The sequence below is a fragment of the Chamaea fasciata genome, unplaced genomic scaffold (assembly GCF_029207755.1).
Source record: "Chamaea fasciata isolate MVZ Bird 193981 ecotype frontalis unplaced genomic scaffold, bChaFas1.0.hap1 SCAF_56, whole genome shotgun sequence".
In the NCBI taxonomy this organism is placed as follows: domain Eukaryota; kingdom Metazoa; phylum Chordata; class Aves; order Passeriformes; family Sylviidae; genus Chamaea; species Chamaea fasciata.
The window spans coordinates 669,959-688,203 of NW_027094141.1; the positions used below are offsets into that span (position 1 = coordinate 669,959).

The 18,245-nt window shown below is 38.7% G+C and overlaps 1 long non-coding RNA gene across 1 annotated transcript; it reads left to right on the top strand.

Moving 5' to 3' along the window:
- Positions 1 to 1,051: 1,051 nt before the first annotated feature.
- LOC136304180 (uncharacterized) lies at positions 1,052 to 17,260 on the top strand. Its single transcript, XR_010724410.1, has 3 exons — positions 1,052 to 1,175; positions 12,482 to 12,551; positions 15,850 to 17,260. It is a non-coding gene; the product is annotated as an uncharacterized lncRNA (long non-coding RNA).
- Positions 17,261 to 18,245: the final 985 nt, after the last annotated feature.

The following is an 18,245-nucleotide window of genomic DNA, read 5'->3' on the forward strand; positions in this document are numbered from 1 at the left end:
TTTTAGGTAGCCCCAAAACAGCACCACAGGAGCCCTCCCTGCCATGCCAGGTGGATCCCTTGGAGCTCCTGGTGAGGGATAGTCTCCTATTTGTGTGCTCACAGCTCCCTGTGCTGGTGCTCTCTGCTCTTTTCTGTGCCACTGGGCAGCAGAGGGAAGACCTGGCTCTGATCAGGAAAGAGGAGTGGGCCAAGGCACAGCAGCTCTGCCTGGCAGCAACTCAGAGCTCATCTCAACCCTCCAATCATTTGGGATCTACCCTCTGCTTATATATTACTGCTGATTATATCTTAATGAATGGCAGTTGTCATGCACAGGGTAGCGAACACATTAATTAAATTCTTGGTAGTTTTCATGACTCTGGGCCTGCAATGATAAAATACTGCTACCTTAGTTATTTCTCCTTAATTGCCCCTGGCTTCCAGGTGAGTCCACAGTGGATTTACTGCACATGTGCATTTGCAAGCAGTGGCAGGGGTTACAGGAGCTGGGTGAAACAAGTAAACTGTAACACATGCAAAAAAAGTTTTAAAATTTCAAACAGAAATAGGTAACTTTAAGGGACTCCTCTTTTTTTTGAAAGCACCAATCACAGTGGTGGTTAAATACACACCAGATCTGTGCTTTCAGACAGTTCAGATGTAATTTTACCAGCCCTTTGAGAATTAATTTTGTGCCTTTCCATCTATTCCATGTGTAATCTATACATTCTCACTATGAAAATATTAGTTGGTGGGGTTTTTTTGGTTTTTTTGTGTTTTTTTTTTTTTTCTGGTTCACATCTTGCTAAATATTTTATGCCAGTAGCTTGCACTGAAAACAAAAAACTGCAACACTGAGGAGAAAAAGAAGAAAAAGCTACTCCTGCTCTCTCTGTTCCAATGTGGAGAATAAAGGAGGAGACTTAATCAAATGGATACATCCTTTGGTGTACATAACAGCCTGGCACTGGTATGAGTTCTCTTCTGAGCTTTGTAAATAAAAGTCAGGAGTTCAGTGGAGTATTGTAAACTGCATCAGCTGGGGATTTATAAAGGGAATATATGGCCAAAGGATTCTCCTTCAGGGCTTCAGCTGCTCAGGAAATGGGCAGCCTCATGGAATACAGATAGAGGCATAGAAATATTCAGAAACTCCCAAGTTTTGTTAAAATGGAAAAGGGAAATACTTCAAGGGTAAGTTGAACTGTGGTTTTTTACTGGATATTTCAGGAAGAATGGAATATAATAACAAAATAAGCTCTTATAGTGATGACTATTAGAAAAGTGCAGATCAAATGGTTAAGCTGTTCTGCCATTGTTTACAAATCTCTGGCCTTCTTTTTTATTATCTGAATAATACCTCTGCAATCCTGTAACCCAGGAATAAATCCCTGCCCATGGTAAGAAAGCTGAGGAAATCTCATTGTTTTGAACATTTTTTAATTAGTTTGGATGAAGGGGGGAAAAGCCAATTCAGGCAAAACAAGAATAGTTCTCAGCAGAACTTGTTCTATGTTTCCTTTCACCTGACTTAAATCAGAAGCAGATTTTGAAAATAAGCTTATATTAATTTCAGAATCTTCTAAAGTATGGGGTGTTTTGGGACTCAGATGCTTTGAAAAGGACATGAGATGAGTCTGAAAAGTTATATGAAGGGATATTTTAGTATGTGGTTCATTCCTCCTACCTCAGGCATCAGGATGTGGACTACCAAGGTTAGAATGACCCTGTTTTCCTCTTCCCGTCTTGTTTTTGCTTTGTTTTTAAGCAATTCTTTAGTTTTAAGTACCTGTTCTACTTAAACCTACCTTAAATCTACTTTTCTTTTAGCAGTCACAGTCCAATTTATTTTGTATTCAGTTACCTGAAGGCCTCACTTGCGCCCATAAATAAAATACATTAAAACAGAATCCGAGTTTTAAGTCTGCTTCCTGGCAGTTATTCACTACATTGAATGCAATGTAATTATTTACTCAGTTTCTTAAGAGACTTGTAATGCTGGATATCTTGATACATCTGGACTGGAGAAGCAATATTTGAATTTCTGTTCTTATTGCTGGATTTCTCCCCATTAAAAAAAAAAAACCACAGACCCATGCTACAATTATTTATACTATTTAGCCACGGCTAGGGGGTGATTGCAGATCTATGGATTCACAGATAGCAATCCTTTCATCACCCAGTTGTGTGTTTCACGAGCACAGGATTTGGAGATTGTGACAGTTGCCATGGCACCCACATGTGTGCCAGGAAGATTGTTGGGAAAGGGTGATTTATGTTCACAACAAACTGAATTTAAAAAAAAAAAAGAAAGTGATCAGAAGTGAATGGTACATTTTAAGCTGAAGTAATTTTTTTGGATGTTTTTTCTTTTTGCTGTGAGGCCAAAGTTGTGATGCTCCATGCCAAAAAAAAAAAGAAAAAGCTGATGTGGAGATGTAATGGCTTGGGCATGGGTCTGAGGTGGAGCTTTAGCACCCCTGCTGTTTCCTGCTCCCAGGCTCCAGAACATCCTCACAGAGTGCCAACGCCACTGTCACTCCTGGTAAAACTTACTTGGAGGAGGGATAAATGAAGACTGCTAATAGCTCTCCTCTAAAATTCACAAAATATCCTTTTTATGGGTGTGGCCCCTGGCCCAGCAGCTACAAATTACACTTCTGATTTCCTTCTTGTCTCCACAGCTGAACCCGAGTGGTTTGGGAAGAGTCAGGGTTCATTTCCTGGAGAAGAATGGGCAGAGCCAGCACTTCATCCTCAGCTTTGCCCTCCCTGGGGCTGAGAGGATGCAGCTGGAAATGCTCCCAGCTGTGGCATTCCCTGCTGGAAGGAGGAGGCTGGGATGGGCCAGCCTGGGATGTGCCAGCAGGGAGAGATGAAACCCAAATCCAGGGTCAGGGACTGCCCCGGGCAGGGGCACAGCCAGAGGGAGCAGGAAGCCTCTTCCCTGCTTTAAAAAAAGAAAACCTTTCCTCTTGAAGTTTGCATTCATTCTTCCTTCCAATTAAGGGAGGTGACCACTTAATTCCAACTAATTAGGGAATTTTTTAGATCCATTCTCCACTGTACATGCCAGATCCGTGCCTTACCTTTGCCGTGAACTCTCACAGATTAATCGTTCTTATTGCATAGTTTAATTACTTTGGTTCAACGCTTATTTTCTTTTGACTTCTAATTGACTTTATGAGCGCTTTTATTTGTATTGTGTGACTCTTTAAAGTGAAACTGGTAATATTGGGGATTTTTCAGTAAAAATTCCAAAACACCTACAGAAAACTTTGCTATTATGTGGCTAAATTTATTTTCTAAGAGATTATAATATGGAGGACTTAAAAAAAATTATATGTAGGCCAAAGGCTTTTGTACTCAAAATTTTCCAATTTCCCTGAGTTGCTGCTTCTCAGTTCTAGTTAGTTGTTTTCCCTTTGTTTTCATGCTATTTGACCATGTTCTGTTTTCTGATCATCTGGGAAGACTTTGATTTTGAAAAGAGGCTTCTACCTGTGAGGACTGAGATAAAAAGCCTCAAAACATGAATCCTGAAGATCCAAAAACCATGAAGGCAGAGGTGAATGCAGCTCTATAAAATGTTCCCTAAGTGTGACATCATGCTTGATCTTTGGATTTCACTTTCTGCAAGTCCTCTGTTTGCTCAGGGTTTTAAGCCATGCCAATTCTCATGTGCCATTGCTTATCTTTGGTGCCAAAGATGGGCAAATGTGGTGTAAAAATGCACTTCCCAGCAAAACAAAGAGAGTGGGGCAGATGTGAACCTCTCCTGCCATCTGAGAAATGAGGGAATACCCAAAGTTTTCCTCTCCTTCTCTTCATTGTGTTTTGTCATCCATCAAAAGAGGCAAGGTTGGTGCTGTATTTCACTTTTAAACTGGTTGCACCAACAGCTGGAGTAAGTTCTGTGCAGTTCCCTGTGTCTGCCAGCCAGGCCAGGAAACCTGACCTCCTGTAAGAACACTTCAAATAATCATCTCCATACTTGACTGTACAGGAACATAAAATGCTGGTTTAATTATTCTTGCTGTGAGTTGATTGTCTTTTACATAGGATTTTGTTTTCCATCTGAAATCCTACATGTTTTCCAGTGGAATGGTGAAATATTTAAGCCTCTGGCCGTAGCTAAAATATCCCCTATACACTTAGCAAAGCAGTTTATTGTCCCTATGGCATTATAATGATGCAAAGTGTATTTTCTCTCTTAATAAATATATCATTAATCCATCAATAATACAAGATTACTGTATATCCTTTTCTAATTTTAACTTGCTATCTTTAGTAGTGAAGTAGAAAGCTTGGTTGGGGTTGGTTTTTTTTTTTTCCCTTTTATTCAATTTCTTCTCTGCCTACAACCATTTTCTCATTCAGTTTAACACTTACTCAATTTACGCAGTGTCCATCTCCTACCCTGCAGAGCAAGAATCTTCTACTTAATAAGAAATACTTATTGGCACATAGCTTTGATTCATAAAGAGAATGTTTCCTTGAGAGAGTAATTGGTTTGGGATTTTCTTTTTTTCTGCTTACCAAAGGAGCTTATCAAGTTCTTTTCCAGAATCCTTAATATTGTTGTTTTTCTACCTTGAATGTGAATAAGTGCTACAGTCTGGAGGAAAACTGACTCCTAACTTATCTCTCTTTCTTGAAATCAAAAAATGCCTTTCACAAAATGGGAGTTACAACTCTGTTTTCAGGGGAAAAAAAAAAAATTCTATATGGTTGAGTCCTGTAAACAAGATGATTCCTGTGACTGCAAACTGCGTTGGTTCAAAGGCAGCTGGGTCCCCTTGGCCCTTTAGAGAACAAGTCAGCCTGGAACAACATCTAATAATACAATAGAGTTATAGGTGAAATTTGTTGGGCTTACAGCGAGAAAATATTTTAAAGGCTGATGTGCTGATGGTCTGTCAATATTAGGAGTGGAGTGGGAATCAGGTAGACAAATCTAGTGGGTATTTGTCTAATTAGCAGTGACCTGTATTAAAGCAGAGCTGCCTGAATTAAATTAGTTATTGCTCATCTGGTACTAACTTTCTTTATATCTGAGAATCTGGCAAATCTCATCTAGAATGCTAATTCTATCCTTCTGTCTTTTCCTCTGAGGTATCTTTTTCATTTAATAATGAGTTCCTTCATTGTTTTTAAATTTAGAACAGAGCCCCTTTTTGAGAAGGGGGGTAATTTTTTTTTTTAATTTCTTTACTGAAATATGTAAATAGTTCTTTTGAGGGAAAGCAGTAGGAGAGGTGAGGTCTTCAGGTGGTATCAGATCTGTTGCCTTCAAACATAAAAATAAAATACTGAGTGGCAAGGTAGCATCTGAAAACTTCTCTGTCCCAGAAGATTTTAAAAACTAATCTGCAGCATTTAGCATCTTGCTGTTTTAAGCCTAAGCCTCTTTTGGGGGGAGATTTATGCTGCTACTGGCCATCCTTCTCCCTCTTGGGGTTAATAACTTCCCTTTGTTCTCATAAATCTGAGTTTGCCTTGAGTTGCTGACCACCCAAAGCTGGAGCAGCTTTAGGCTCAGCTTTGCAGAGAGTTGAGGAAGTGAGGAGAGGCTGCTGTTCCTGTGAACTCTGCCAAGATGACTTGATAAACCGGCAAGGAAATTAATATACAAGGGTAGAAGGGATTACAGATAGAGATAGAAGGATTAGGCTCTGCACTAGCAGCGAGACTTGCTGTAAAACTGTTGCTTCAGGCTTTTGTTTATTATTTGGAGAAATTCTGTTTAAATGCAGATTAGATTTTCTACCTAGAAGTACAACTTAGTCTTTGTTTAGAAACTCCACAAAGAAGAATGAACACAGGGCTCTTGTTTTCATTTCTTGGTGAACTTTGACAGTCACGTTGCTTATCCTGTTATCTGGATTAGATATGCAAGCTCTGGATACAGGAATTGGAGCAGTTTGTTTAGAGACCCGGGTTTAATTAATCAGTGTAAGATTACCAAATTGCCTTGGGATGAAAAACTGCGCCAGAGAAGTTGTAATTGGCCACTGACTAAACAGAAGGGCCCAGCGCTGCACTGGGTGTTTGGGAGGGGAAAAAGGCAAAGAAGAAGAAGCAAGAAATGAATTAGACAAATAGATTTTGTGACCTGTATACAGCTTTTTTTTATTTTTTTTTTTATTCTGGAATCAACTTCCTTGGGAAGTGACATTTTGTCTTCCTTAGAAGTAAAAACAGTGCTTTAGCAGAGCTGATGGGTTTACAAAAAGTAGCCTGAAAAGTCTTACCTTTAAACGGACTCCTAAATACTCAAAAAAATCTTTTTCCATATTGCAATAGATTTTTTAAAATTTTCCATAAAAATCTCAGTTAATTGTAGCTAAGGAAACATCCCAATCACCCTCCATGGGTTTATTTTTATTCCTTTATCCATTCTTCTTACATCTTGTCAGCACATCTCCAGCAATCCTCACAGATCTTCTCAAAATTATGATAAATTGATAATTAACATAACTAAGACAACTTTTTGTTAATCATCTCATTTTTTCTGTGCAAAAAGACCCTCCACATATCATACTAGAAACACTGATTTCAAGGGATATTTTCATTTCACCTATTTCTTCCACCCCAGCATAATTTGTGACTTATCCACCAAGTTTCAGGACAGAAAATCCACACAGTGATTGGCATGAAATGTCACTGGGATTCATGTACAGAAGCAGAAATGAAATATGTTTCAGGATTTGAGATTTTGACCCAATTTTAGAAAAGCGTGGGTAGTTTGGATTGTTATTAATATCTACTTATCTATCTATCTATCTATCTATCTATCTATCTATCCATATATATATATATATATATAAAGATGACTTTTTCTTTTTTGTCTAATATGTCAGATGGCAGCCAGATTTGGCTGACTGGAAATCAAGAGTGTCCTCTGAGCAGATTTATTTCACCAGCCATAGAACTTGTGCAGTAATTTTATATTGGTCATTTAGCATGGAAATAACAAGCCAATGTAATGCATTTAAGGTGGTCACGGTGAACCATTTGGCAAGGTAAAATTTTAGTATTATCAGGTTCATAAAAGCTTGTGTTTTGAGAATATAATGAACATTTCTCCATGTATTATCCAGTTTTGTTATGAAGTGGAGAAAATATGAAGATAAAGTCTTTGATTTAAAGATGTTGATGAAGCTTGTTGCCTCATGGCATTTTAGGTGCCCTGTGGCTTTTTTGCTCCTTTCTTTATTTCTTTTTGATGGACAATCTAAAGCAGTAACTAAAATAATAATAATTAAAAAAAATCTTCAGAAGGTAAAGAACCCTGGACCAATAATTTACAAGAAGTAACAAATTCTTGAGAGCTCACACACTCCATTCAAAGTATCACAGCTATTTAAAAATCTGAATTGATAAATTTTTTTTCTGTGCTGCCCCTTCACAGGGAGCCCAGTTGTTTTTCCTCCAGTTGTTTTACCCATTTTTGGTAATATGATAAGCTGTGCACAAAATAAGTCAGAAAAAAGTGTATCTGTGATGAACATGATATGTCGGGTGAGTGACAGAATTTGCCATATATGTCAGAGGAGAAAGTACTGAATCCCAGAGTCAGCAGTACAGGAATGTCACATTCTGGAATCGTACAGAGCCACTGGATGGACTGAAAGGTAATTATTAGAACAGCGTCTTTTCCTTTAATGCATCATTTCACAGTCGCTTGTTCTCTTAAACTATATCAGATACTTATGAGGTTTTTTGAGAGTTTCTTGTAACACCCTATTAATTGACTGGAATACAGCAATTACCAGTTTTGATTTGACTATGTGCTTGAATCTGTGTGCTCTGGCCAATATTTTTTTTAATACTTATTTTCTATACCTATTTTAATTTTTTGGCAGTTCTTAGTTACCATTTCATGCAGGCCGGCAAAAGTTACGAGCTCAAACTTTAGTTGCGTTTAGTTGTGAACATTTTTTAACAGGTTTTTTTTTGTTTTGGTTTTTTTTTTTTTTTTTTTTTTTTTTTTTGTGAGTTGGAGAGAGAAGCCTTCATTCCGGCTGCTTACTGTGAGCCTGTGGAACTTCTGAAGCAATTGTGTCTAAAAAATCTTTGGACAAATGGCCTTTCTAGTGGGTACTTAGAGTCCAAATTAGAAAATGCAGTTTGCTGAACTTCCTCTGAGGTGGCCAGCACCTTGTTACTTGTGAAGATGGAACTTTGCAATTAAAAGCCTGGCGTTAAAATCTGATGGACCAGAACTCCTTGGGAGTGCATCTTGCTTTCCCCACTTCCCTTTTCTCTTTCATGAAAGGATAGATATTAATATCTGCTTTTTTCCCCTCTTCTTTTCTCTGGAATGAGAGAAATATGACCATTCGCTTCAGAGCTCTTATTTTTCAAGTTGTCACAAGTCCAGGGGCCAAGTGCCAAGCTCTTTTGTTGGGAGTTGGATACCCCTTCTTCTCCTCCTGCTTTGGAGCTGTCCTCAAGCCCATTTACACACTCTGCTACATAATTATATTGATCTAATCTCTGCTTTCATGAAATGCCAAGCTCTAACCCATTTTTTCTGTGCTCCTTAGTTCCCCTGAAGAGTCTTTCTTGTGAAAAGGGGTGTGAGCTCATCCAGGGGGATTTGATGGCTGTGGCTTCAGTGATCACACAGCTCACCAGCCCAGCTGCAGAGTCACTGCCCTGAGCTCCCTGCTGCTGAGGAGCCCAGGGAATTCTGAGCTTTCTACCATCTCCATGATAACCATTTGTAAAGTCACTTTCCCACAGGTGATGATGGTGTTGGAACTAGAAAGGGAGAGCAGAGTTGCTGCTCTCAAAAGTGTTTCCTGCATTCTTCTGCGTGTGTCCCGTTGCCTTCTCTTCATTGTCAGTCTCTGCACTTGGCTCATTCCCCAAGGACAGGAGGGTTTGGCATGGAAACTGCAGCCTGTCTGCAGAGCTTAGGGAGAAAAGGGTACCGTGTTGGAAGTTTGTGCATGAATGGGACAGGACTACTAAATACACTTCTCAAATCTTTATTACAAATCAACCTCAGAACAAAGTTTACGATGTTCCTTGAGTCTTTATTGCAGCATCAGCCTCATAACAGGGTTTGAGACAATTGAAAGATGGCAACAGCTCTTGTCTGCCAGCAGCAGCCAAAGATCTCTCTGTCACAGGGCATTTTAAAAGTTTTCCAGCCAATAGCATGTTGCTAAAGCTCACAGACAATTGTTCTAGCCAGTCACTTAAAACACACACACACCTGCTTCAAACAATGCTTGCTTGGATGCTTTCTGTTTATAATACATAATACTCCATTATTAAACTTAAAACCTTCTACTATATTGCTAAGCAGATTTTTCTGCAGCCTTAAGGTCTATCCTGGCCAAACCTAAGTCTCAGACTATTGTTTCATGTCCGCGCTTGCTGTACTGTTGTAACTTTTCCTACTTTCAGGCTTGACAGCTGCAGCTAATTCCAAGTTTTTCTGCTCCTTCTGTTTCTGGGGCCTGCTTTCACAGCTTTCTGAAAGCCACCTTACCTTTAATATTCCCCACAGGTACAACCCATGGCAGAAACAGACAGGGAAAAAAGGCTGCAAAACAAGTCACTCATCAGCCAGGGGTAACAGCAGCACAGTTCTGAGAAACACTCATGTAGTTGTGCATTTCTCACTGCAAAGGGGCCAATCTATTTTAACTTACATAAAAATAATGAGATTTTACAGTGGGAACAGTTGTAACTATAGTCCAGTCCATTTGATTCCGAGAAGCACTTTGAGGAATTTCTAGAATTGGTTTACCATGTCAAATTTTATGAAATCATTACATTTTATTGCATTACAGTTAGTGCTAATTTTTAAGATATATCTTCTGGAAAGTTTTGGCACTGTAAGAAATCATCAAAGCTCATAAAATTCTTAGATTTTTAGTGGTTTATTAAAATAATGAGCTCTTCATCACTGTAAGACTATTCAAAGTACATTCATGGGTTTTTTTGATGTTCTGTTTGGTTAGATTTAGTAAGGACAATGAAAGACAGCTCTTCAACATTCCTGTATTTTTGTTGTACATTTTAAAATGGGCAGCACAGCTCTTTGGTGGTGGGGGAAAACTGAGTTTTTGCTATCATGTTTCATCATTTGGGTTTCTTTGAGTTTCTTTGAGTGCCAAGGACATCATCCCCTTCTCCAACAGGGAAGCTTTGAAAACTACATCTAATATAGTATCCAGTGCTCAAGAGTATAACAATCTGGTTTAAGTTATCTCATGTTGGGCACCCAGAAATAATGAAATAATGGAGGCTGCATAATTTTACTCAATTTTTTTAAATCCTCAGTTTCCCAGATGCAAATGGCCTCAATAAAGCAAATAATTCAGGTGGGATATTATTCATGTTCATGAAGCTTTTGATTGTGTTGTGAAAACAACAGAGTACATGAGGAAATGAATAAATCTGCATTCAACACAAGGCTTTGAAAATATTAATTAAAAAGGTGTATGGCCACATGCTGATTAGAGTAGATAAAGAGAAATATTGAATAACTACTTACTCTCTGAATTGGGCCCAAGGGTCCAATGAGAAAAATAGTATATGATAATTTAATTAAAGTTTGCATCAAAATACATTTACACAAGGGTCCTGAATTAATATTGCAGAGTTTGCACTTTCTAACTCTCCATTGCTTCCCTGGGAAATACTGGATCCCTTTTGGTACAGAGGTTCTTCATTGGGACATCCGGTACTGATCAGACCTTTGGTACATTCACCTCACTGAAGGTCTTAGTTCCAAGGCATTCATAGTATAAATAAGCATTTGAATCTGGGGGAAAACAAACAAACAAACAAACAAACAAACAAACCACAAAAACAACAAAAAAACCCCAACACCAAAACCAACAAAAAAACCAACAACAACAACAAACCCCCACCCACCCAGATATTGATAGCAGCACATTTAGAAGCACAATTCAGGTGGGTTCCGGAATATGATAGAAAGAGGGTAAAGGGAGGTGGGATGTTCTGAAGGAATCATCCAGATAAATCTACATATTTACAAACACTTGGGTACTGATATTCATTGCTATATCAGTATATAAGATCCTCTGTAAAATATCTAGGCTGAGCCGAGCGAGTTTTTTTATTTCCTGGACAGGTCTGGGCTACTCACTGGTTTTTTCCCCCTCTTTTTCCCTGGGGAAATTTGGTAACTCAAGTCCTGACACTGCATATTTACTCAGTGTAACAAGAGCAGGAGCAGGGAAAGGGCTCTGGTGTGTACAGAATTAGGAGACAAGTACATGAAGGGATGGATAAATGGAGTCACAGTCTGACAGAAAAGGGGCCATGTCCAGTCCACAGCAGCCACTGCTGTGGAGGAAGGAGAATTCTCCCCGTGCTGAAGCTGGGGACAAAACAATAACTTGCCGAAATAATAATAGTTAGAATATTGACTATGATGCTACGATCAGTTGTTTCATTTCAAGTGTTTCTGGGCTTTACAATAAATCTCCAAACCCCTGTTACAATCACAGTGGTGCCACATTCATGACAGTATCTTTGTGCTTTCCATTTCCACTGGATAATGGACTTATAACTACAAAATAGATTTGATTTTTTTCTTTTGTAACAGCACCTGAAACACGTCATAAATGCTGTTATATCCAGTTGCTTTTGTAATTCAGATAATATACAGATAGGTAGCAGGCGTGGTGTAACAGAGCAGTAGATCACCCCAAACCTGCTGTTATCACGGGGATGGTGACAAAAAATAGCAAATTAAATAAATTAGTGTTGCACTGTGCAGCACTACAGCAGGGCCATGTGCTGCATGGATGTACTGATAAGCAGTCTGTGGCCCCAGAGCTCTGAATTCTGAATTTCTGCAGAGCTCTGAATGTCCCTGGCACTCCCTGTGCCCCTCTGTCCCCAGCTCTGGGTATGGAAACGAGGACCAGCAGAGCCCTAATGATTATTTCTGCCTCAGGGTAGAAGGTAAGAAAAAGGACCTGTGAGTGTGAAAAAGAAAAATACTCAGTGTCAGGAACCTCCCTATTTGGGGAGATGGAGTCGGGGATTAATTATTTGTTTGTTTTGCCCCCCAAGACTTTCATGTCCTTTTCTGCAGGAGTTCTGCAGTCATTCCAGTTTCATCTTCCAGCATTCCAACAGCCCAGTCTGTGGGAGGCTTTTTCCCAGCCATGATCAATTATTCTCTGTCAGAATCCAAATCTGCCTTTTCAAGTCTGATCATTTGTGATGAATTTATTCTGTTAACATGGGCCTGAATAGAAGCAATAGGGGATAATAAATTAACTTTGAGCATATTAATGACATCTCTAGACTATGGGTGAATTAAGGAACAAATAGATGAAATAGGTTCAATAACAGGCTGGTGAACACTTAGTCAGCAATTGACTGGTAGCTTTTCATTTAGGTCCTTTTATATCCTATGGTTAATTAAAAAACATAGAAAGATTTAAAGCAGCCCTTTGGAACACAGACTGAGTCAAAACTTCTCCTGCCATCCACAGGAACTGTAGGAAAGGTGGTTGTGAAATGCAGTTTGATGAAGCTCAAGGAACATCACCTTCAGAAATTCAGGTTTGAACCCTCTCAAAAAGAAATCTGTGCCAAAAGTGTTGACAGCTTTCTATATGGCATCTGCCAGAGCAGCACTTAACCCAGACTTAAAATATCCTTTCTGTAGGACTTCAGAAAAAATAAACATAAATTATGGGATTTTGTGGGTTTATGAACTAGAGATTAGGTTAGTTCAAGAATTTTCACACCCAGCAAGAACTGCTGGGATTTATTTGGTTACCTCCAGTGTGTGTCTGCCCTGACCAAGATTTCAAAACTAATTTGAAACTCGGACTTTCAAAAGAGCTGGATGCTGAAGTTTAGTGACTTTGTGAGAACTGATTTTCTTAAATCTAAACCTAAGAGAGCCCCTGTCCCATGCAGTAGAGAAATGGCTGATTGAGGCTTATATTCTAAAGGAGGTGATAAGTTCCCTGACAAGTCTGATTGCTAGTTTTTAACCTTGTTAAATAATATATGTTAGGCTTTTATTAGCCTAGGCATATTCATGCCAAAGCTTATCAAACAGGAGTGAACGTTAAATTTTTTTGAAAAGACAGCTATGGTTCAATGTATAAAAATATGAATATAAGGAGGTCTGAGTCAAAACTTGACACCTACTCTCTGAAATTTGAAGGTCAATAAATTTATATCTCTCCTCAGAATCCTTACACAGACACACAGACAGTGTGTGGTTATAAGAAGATGTTTATATAATTGAGCTTATAAAAGCAGAATTTAAAGATCAACCAGTGTGTTTATTTCCATTTAAAAATATTTCCAAGTAATGAAGTTTAATTTCACGAACAATTGGATACCTCATGAAGTTTTACTTAATACCCCCACAGTTTTCTATTCGTTATGCTCTGCGTAATTATTTGTTGTAGTTGTAGTAGTAGTAGTAGTAGTAGTAGTAGTAGTAATAATAATAATAATAATAATAATAACAACAACAATAACCACTACCCTGTTTTCAAGAATCATAGTCCTCATGGCTGCAGGTCACAGAACCACTCCTGACAGCTGTTGCAATGGGCTGACAAGATGCTGTCAGCAGCTGCTCACTTCCATTCCTTTGGCTGATCTTACTGACACTAAAATCTTCCAGAACAATCACAGCTATCACTGTTTCCTAACAATGTCCTTTTAAAATTATCCATGCTAGGAGAAAATGTTCTGTAAAGGGTTGTGTCAAGTGTTGACCTGGCCTAAATTATTCCCATCATTTGTCAATTGTCTAGGGGCTGATAAAATCATATGTTTTATGGAGAACCACGTAAGTTTAGTAATGCTGCTAGCTAAAATTCCACTGTTTTTATATTTTTAATTGAAATTTACTCTGGAGAACATATATATATATTTATATATAAATATATAAATAAATATATAAATAAATATATAAATAAATAAATATTTTTATATATATATCCTGTCAGCAAAACTCCTTGATGCCCAAAAAACTTCTTAATAGTTGGAGAAGGCTCATGTGAGTGAGATGAGGAACTTCCAATCAAACAGAAAAATTTCAGTGGAGAAGCTGGTACACAAGGGACTGTTAAAGAGCTGGTAGCTGTGACAGCGTTCCCTCAGTAGGAGCTGCCCAAATTTCTGAAGGTGCCAGCAATGCCTATAATGGCCCAATTAGGAAGTTGGAGCCATCTCAGTCAGTGATTTTGAACTCTCAGGTAAATGATGGGAACTGTAGTTTTCAGGAATCTTTTTGTTGTTGTTGTTCAAATGTCTGCTGAGAATGAGGCTCTGAGCTGATGTGCAAAGATTGCTCCAAATCACTTGGAGCCACGCTCCAATGCCTGACTGGAGCACAATGAAGTTTGGATTATGCTGTTTTAAATTATCACCCATTTGAAGTCATTTTCTTTATAAAACAAGATTAAAATGACTGTAATTCAAAACATTTTACCTCCAATTGATGTGAAAATTGTAGTGTTCATATTTTTTCCATTTTTCAATTTGACAAAACATTTCACTCCACATACGAGCCTTTCTGTGTTGTCACTATCTTAACAGTGAAAATATGAATTTTACTCTGTGCACTTTACTCTTTCCTGATGTGTCTTATTTCTTAACACTACTTATTTAAGTTTTTGAAAGCATGTTTTTCTTTTGTTGTAATACCTGGGGAAAATATAAGCAGATTTAGGAAGTTTTCTTTCCTCCTTTCTAACCCACACAATAACAGTTTATAGCTCCGTATTGTTAAGTTTGTTCTCTGTTCTTCCTACATGTCTGATGGTTAGATAAGTGCTGATGAATAAGCAAACCAAGGAAGAAATTTAAGTTCTAGGTTGATGGAGTTGAAACTCAGATAATTTACCTGAAACATCCTTTCATTTGTTTTCATACTGATGCCACAGGCGAAATTTCTCTGCAAGAATTTTCCTCAAAGTTTCATGGCTCTTAATATAATCATATAGGGAAAGAATTGTCTTTCTTCAGAAGTTTATTTCATAGACAGGGAGTATTATCAGTAATGCTTTTTAAAAATCCAGTAAATTCTGAGTAACTTACTTGAGCTGCCTATGAAAAAGGGCACTTGTGTCATCTAAGACAGAGTTGTCCTTCCAGAGTTCTTGAGGAAGCAAAGAACAGAACAGTGCTGAAAACCACTGGAAAATTAAGTGACTTGCAGAAGTCCTTGTTTAAAATATTGCCAGTGAGCTTTACAACTGCAAAGTTCCTGGCCTAAAAATACAATTGCATTTATTTTTAAGTCACACTGTGCTCCACCACAAGTGCAACAGAATGCCAAACCTTATCACTTAAAGTAATAGCGAGGCACATGTCAGCTATCAGACCCTCAAACTCTGAGAAAGAGCTGTTTTTGTGTGCTCAATCTGCAAAGGATAATTCATTCCTTACTAGGGGGTATGATTTCAAGAGCTGAAAGCTCTAACTAGTGCAGATGTGTAGGGTAGATTTAAAGTGATTATGGAAATGTCACCGCAGGACAATGCATTATTAGTAGGCCCTCGTATGTTGTATGCTGTCCCCTTATGTTTGCTGATAATTAACAAGCAGATTGGGATGTCATGGTGAGAATGAGTGCAAAATGTCCCTTTTATCATTTGCAATAAATATGAAATAGTGGTCTTGCTGTATCCTTCAGTGATTGTTCTATTTACATTGGTGACAAATGACATCTTTCTCCTTGTAACGTGCCTGCAGGGTTAAATGACTTTATTATTATTAATGAGTCATTGCTCCAGCTGCCCAGAAATACAGGGAGTAGGAAACATAAGAGATTTAGACCTAAGTAATTACAAATGTAATTATTACCTTTCAAATTTCATTTTTACAGCAATCACAGGGCTGTTAATCAAACATGGCCCTTTCCATGTGTTCACACTTTTCGGAGCCTTTGTCAAAGGGATGAGCAGCTTCGTGGGCCCGCTGAGGGTAGCCGGCGGCAGATTGACAAAGTGGTCTTGACAGAAAACTGCTGTGAAAAATTGGGTGGAAGCCGTTGCGTAGTCATCAAGGAGGCTATGGCTGAGAGGGTTTTCCAAGAGGAAAGCTGCGGCCATATGGAGGAGAGAGTCCTCTCAGGGAGGAAAAGGCAAGCGGGAGGGGAATCCCAGTGTCCTGCGGACAGGTGGAACGCTGAAGTTTTACTCTTCCAGCCTGCCCTTCCTCAAGGTTGTTGGTTGTCATGAAATGGTCTTAAAAAAACACAATGGAGTCACGCGCTGCACTGTCCTGGTTTAGGGGAAATTTGGGAGAAAATCCCCAAAAAAGGGTCCCTCTGGGAAGCAAACCCAAACGGGCCCACCCCCAACTGGTCCAGGAAAAAAACCTCCCCAGAGAAAAGTGGAAAAAACGATTTATTTAACAAACAAAGTGCCCACAAGCATAACGAATGAATAATATGAAACAATGGAACCTCTCGTTGTTCTGAAGTGAGATGACAAATTCAGACAGTCCCTGCTGTGGGTAGCTCAGCTCTGCGGGCCCAGGCCCCGCCGGGCCGCGGGTCAGCTCCCGGTGCTCCTCTGGGCTTTTCAGTCCAGAGCGGCTTTAAACAGTCCTGAGGCAAAGGAAAAACAGTCCAGGGAACTCCTCTGCCTCAGGCAGCTAAAACTAACTAAAAGCACAGGAGATCTCTGTCCCACAGTCCGTAGGCGCTGCAGACAACACTGTCCAAGAGAAACAATGTGCAGGAGTCAGGCCCTGTCTGAAACAAATTCCACACTGCTTCCTTCTCCCTCCTCTCTCTCTGAACTAGTCTTAAAGGTAGAGAACTTAACATACAGCATAAAGAGGACAGTTGGGGATATAACACCAAAGAGCCACCCCAGGACCCTGCTTTAGGGGAATTACAAACCATGGCCTCTTACCCTGAAATATTTATCCTAACTACTCATAATTATGTATTCTTAAGTTTTGAGGTGGAGCGTAACTTTTATTCTCCTGCAGTAGTTGCTAGGGTGTTGTAGGGAATTCAGAAAAGGGGAATAGCTGTGATTATTGTTAGACCATGTTGCAGATGGCATGAAATTTAAGCAGTGCTCTTTCCTAGCATCATAACCTGAATTGATATTTATGGTGAAATGTAAAATCTGAGGGACAGCTTTGGAGAAATGGGAACATTTCCATTCAATAATGCCATTTCTTCATAATATTAAGGATCCTCATATTTTAAAGAAATAAGTGAAAATGAATTGAATAGAGAAAATGGGAACTACCAGTTACCACACTATGCCCCCAAATGTAATGTGAATGAACACTGGCACAAAGCATTTGAATTTTGAAATGACATTTTTGATGGGAAGATTGTTTTGTCAATCCACAGCAAGCTTTATTTATACATTCAGCTGGAAAGAATTATTATTGTTGATGGTCCAATAAAATGTAATAGCTATCATCACTCAAAAAAGCATAGTGTGTTACATAAATAACTGCATAGGTAATTATTGTAAAAAATGTTTCAAAATATTCAAAAATAAACAGGGTATTAACAGTAAAAAAGGTTAATATTCTAATGAAGAAATATAGTTTCTTTGGGTTTCTTTCCTAGAAATACAACTGGAGTCACACAAAAGGTACAGAATATTTTAGACTGTTTTAGGTTTGTTTTGGTTGCTGCTCTAGTGGTCTTTGACTTCAAGTTTGTTTGTGTATATCTGATGAAAACACAATTCAGAACAACTTTTATTGTCTACCTTTTAAGTTATCTCAGGAGATATATGTTCACTAGCTCACTGAGCATTTGGGGATTTTATGACTCCCTTTTGAAAATTAATATTTCATTAAAGTGTCTGAACCACAACCAATTGCGCACAGTTGTTCAATTACTTAATTTAAAAGTTTTTTTTTTTGTTTTGTTTTTTTTTTTTTTGTTTTTTTTTTTTTGTTTTTTGCTTTCCATCAAACTTTTGTTTATTTGTTACTGCAAAACCAATACTAAGGAAGACAGAGCACCATTTGGCATGGAGATACACCAAGAGACTGCATGAATAGAGGGTGTAAACACAGACATTTGAGGGGCTTTTTTCCCACACCGACCCTTGAAGGAACTGCTGTGTGTGAACAGAACTGAGCAGGAACTTCTTCTCATCCTCATCCTCCTCACTCAGCCCTGACCTCTGCTGAGGGGGCTCACCCAATCTGCTCCTTGTCACAAGTGTTGGAATCTGGTAGGAGAGTGGGATAGAGGAATATTGATATGTTCATGTAGCCCCCTTATCAATAAGTTAG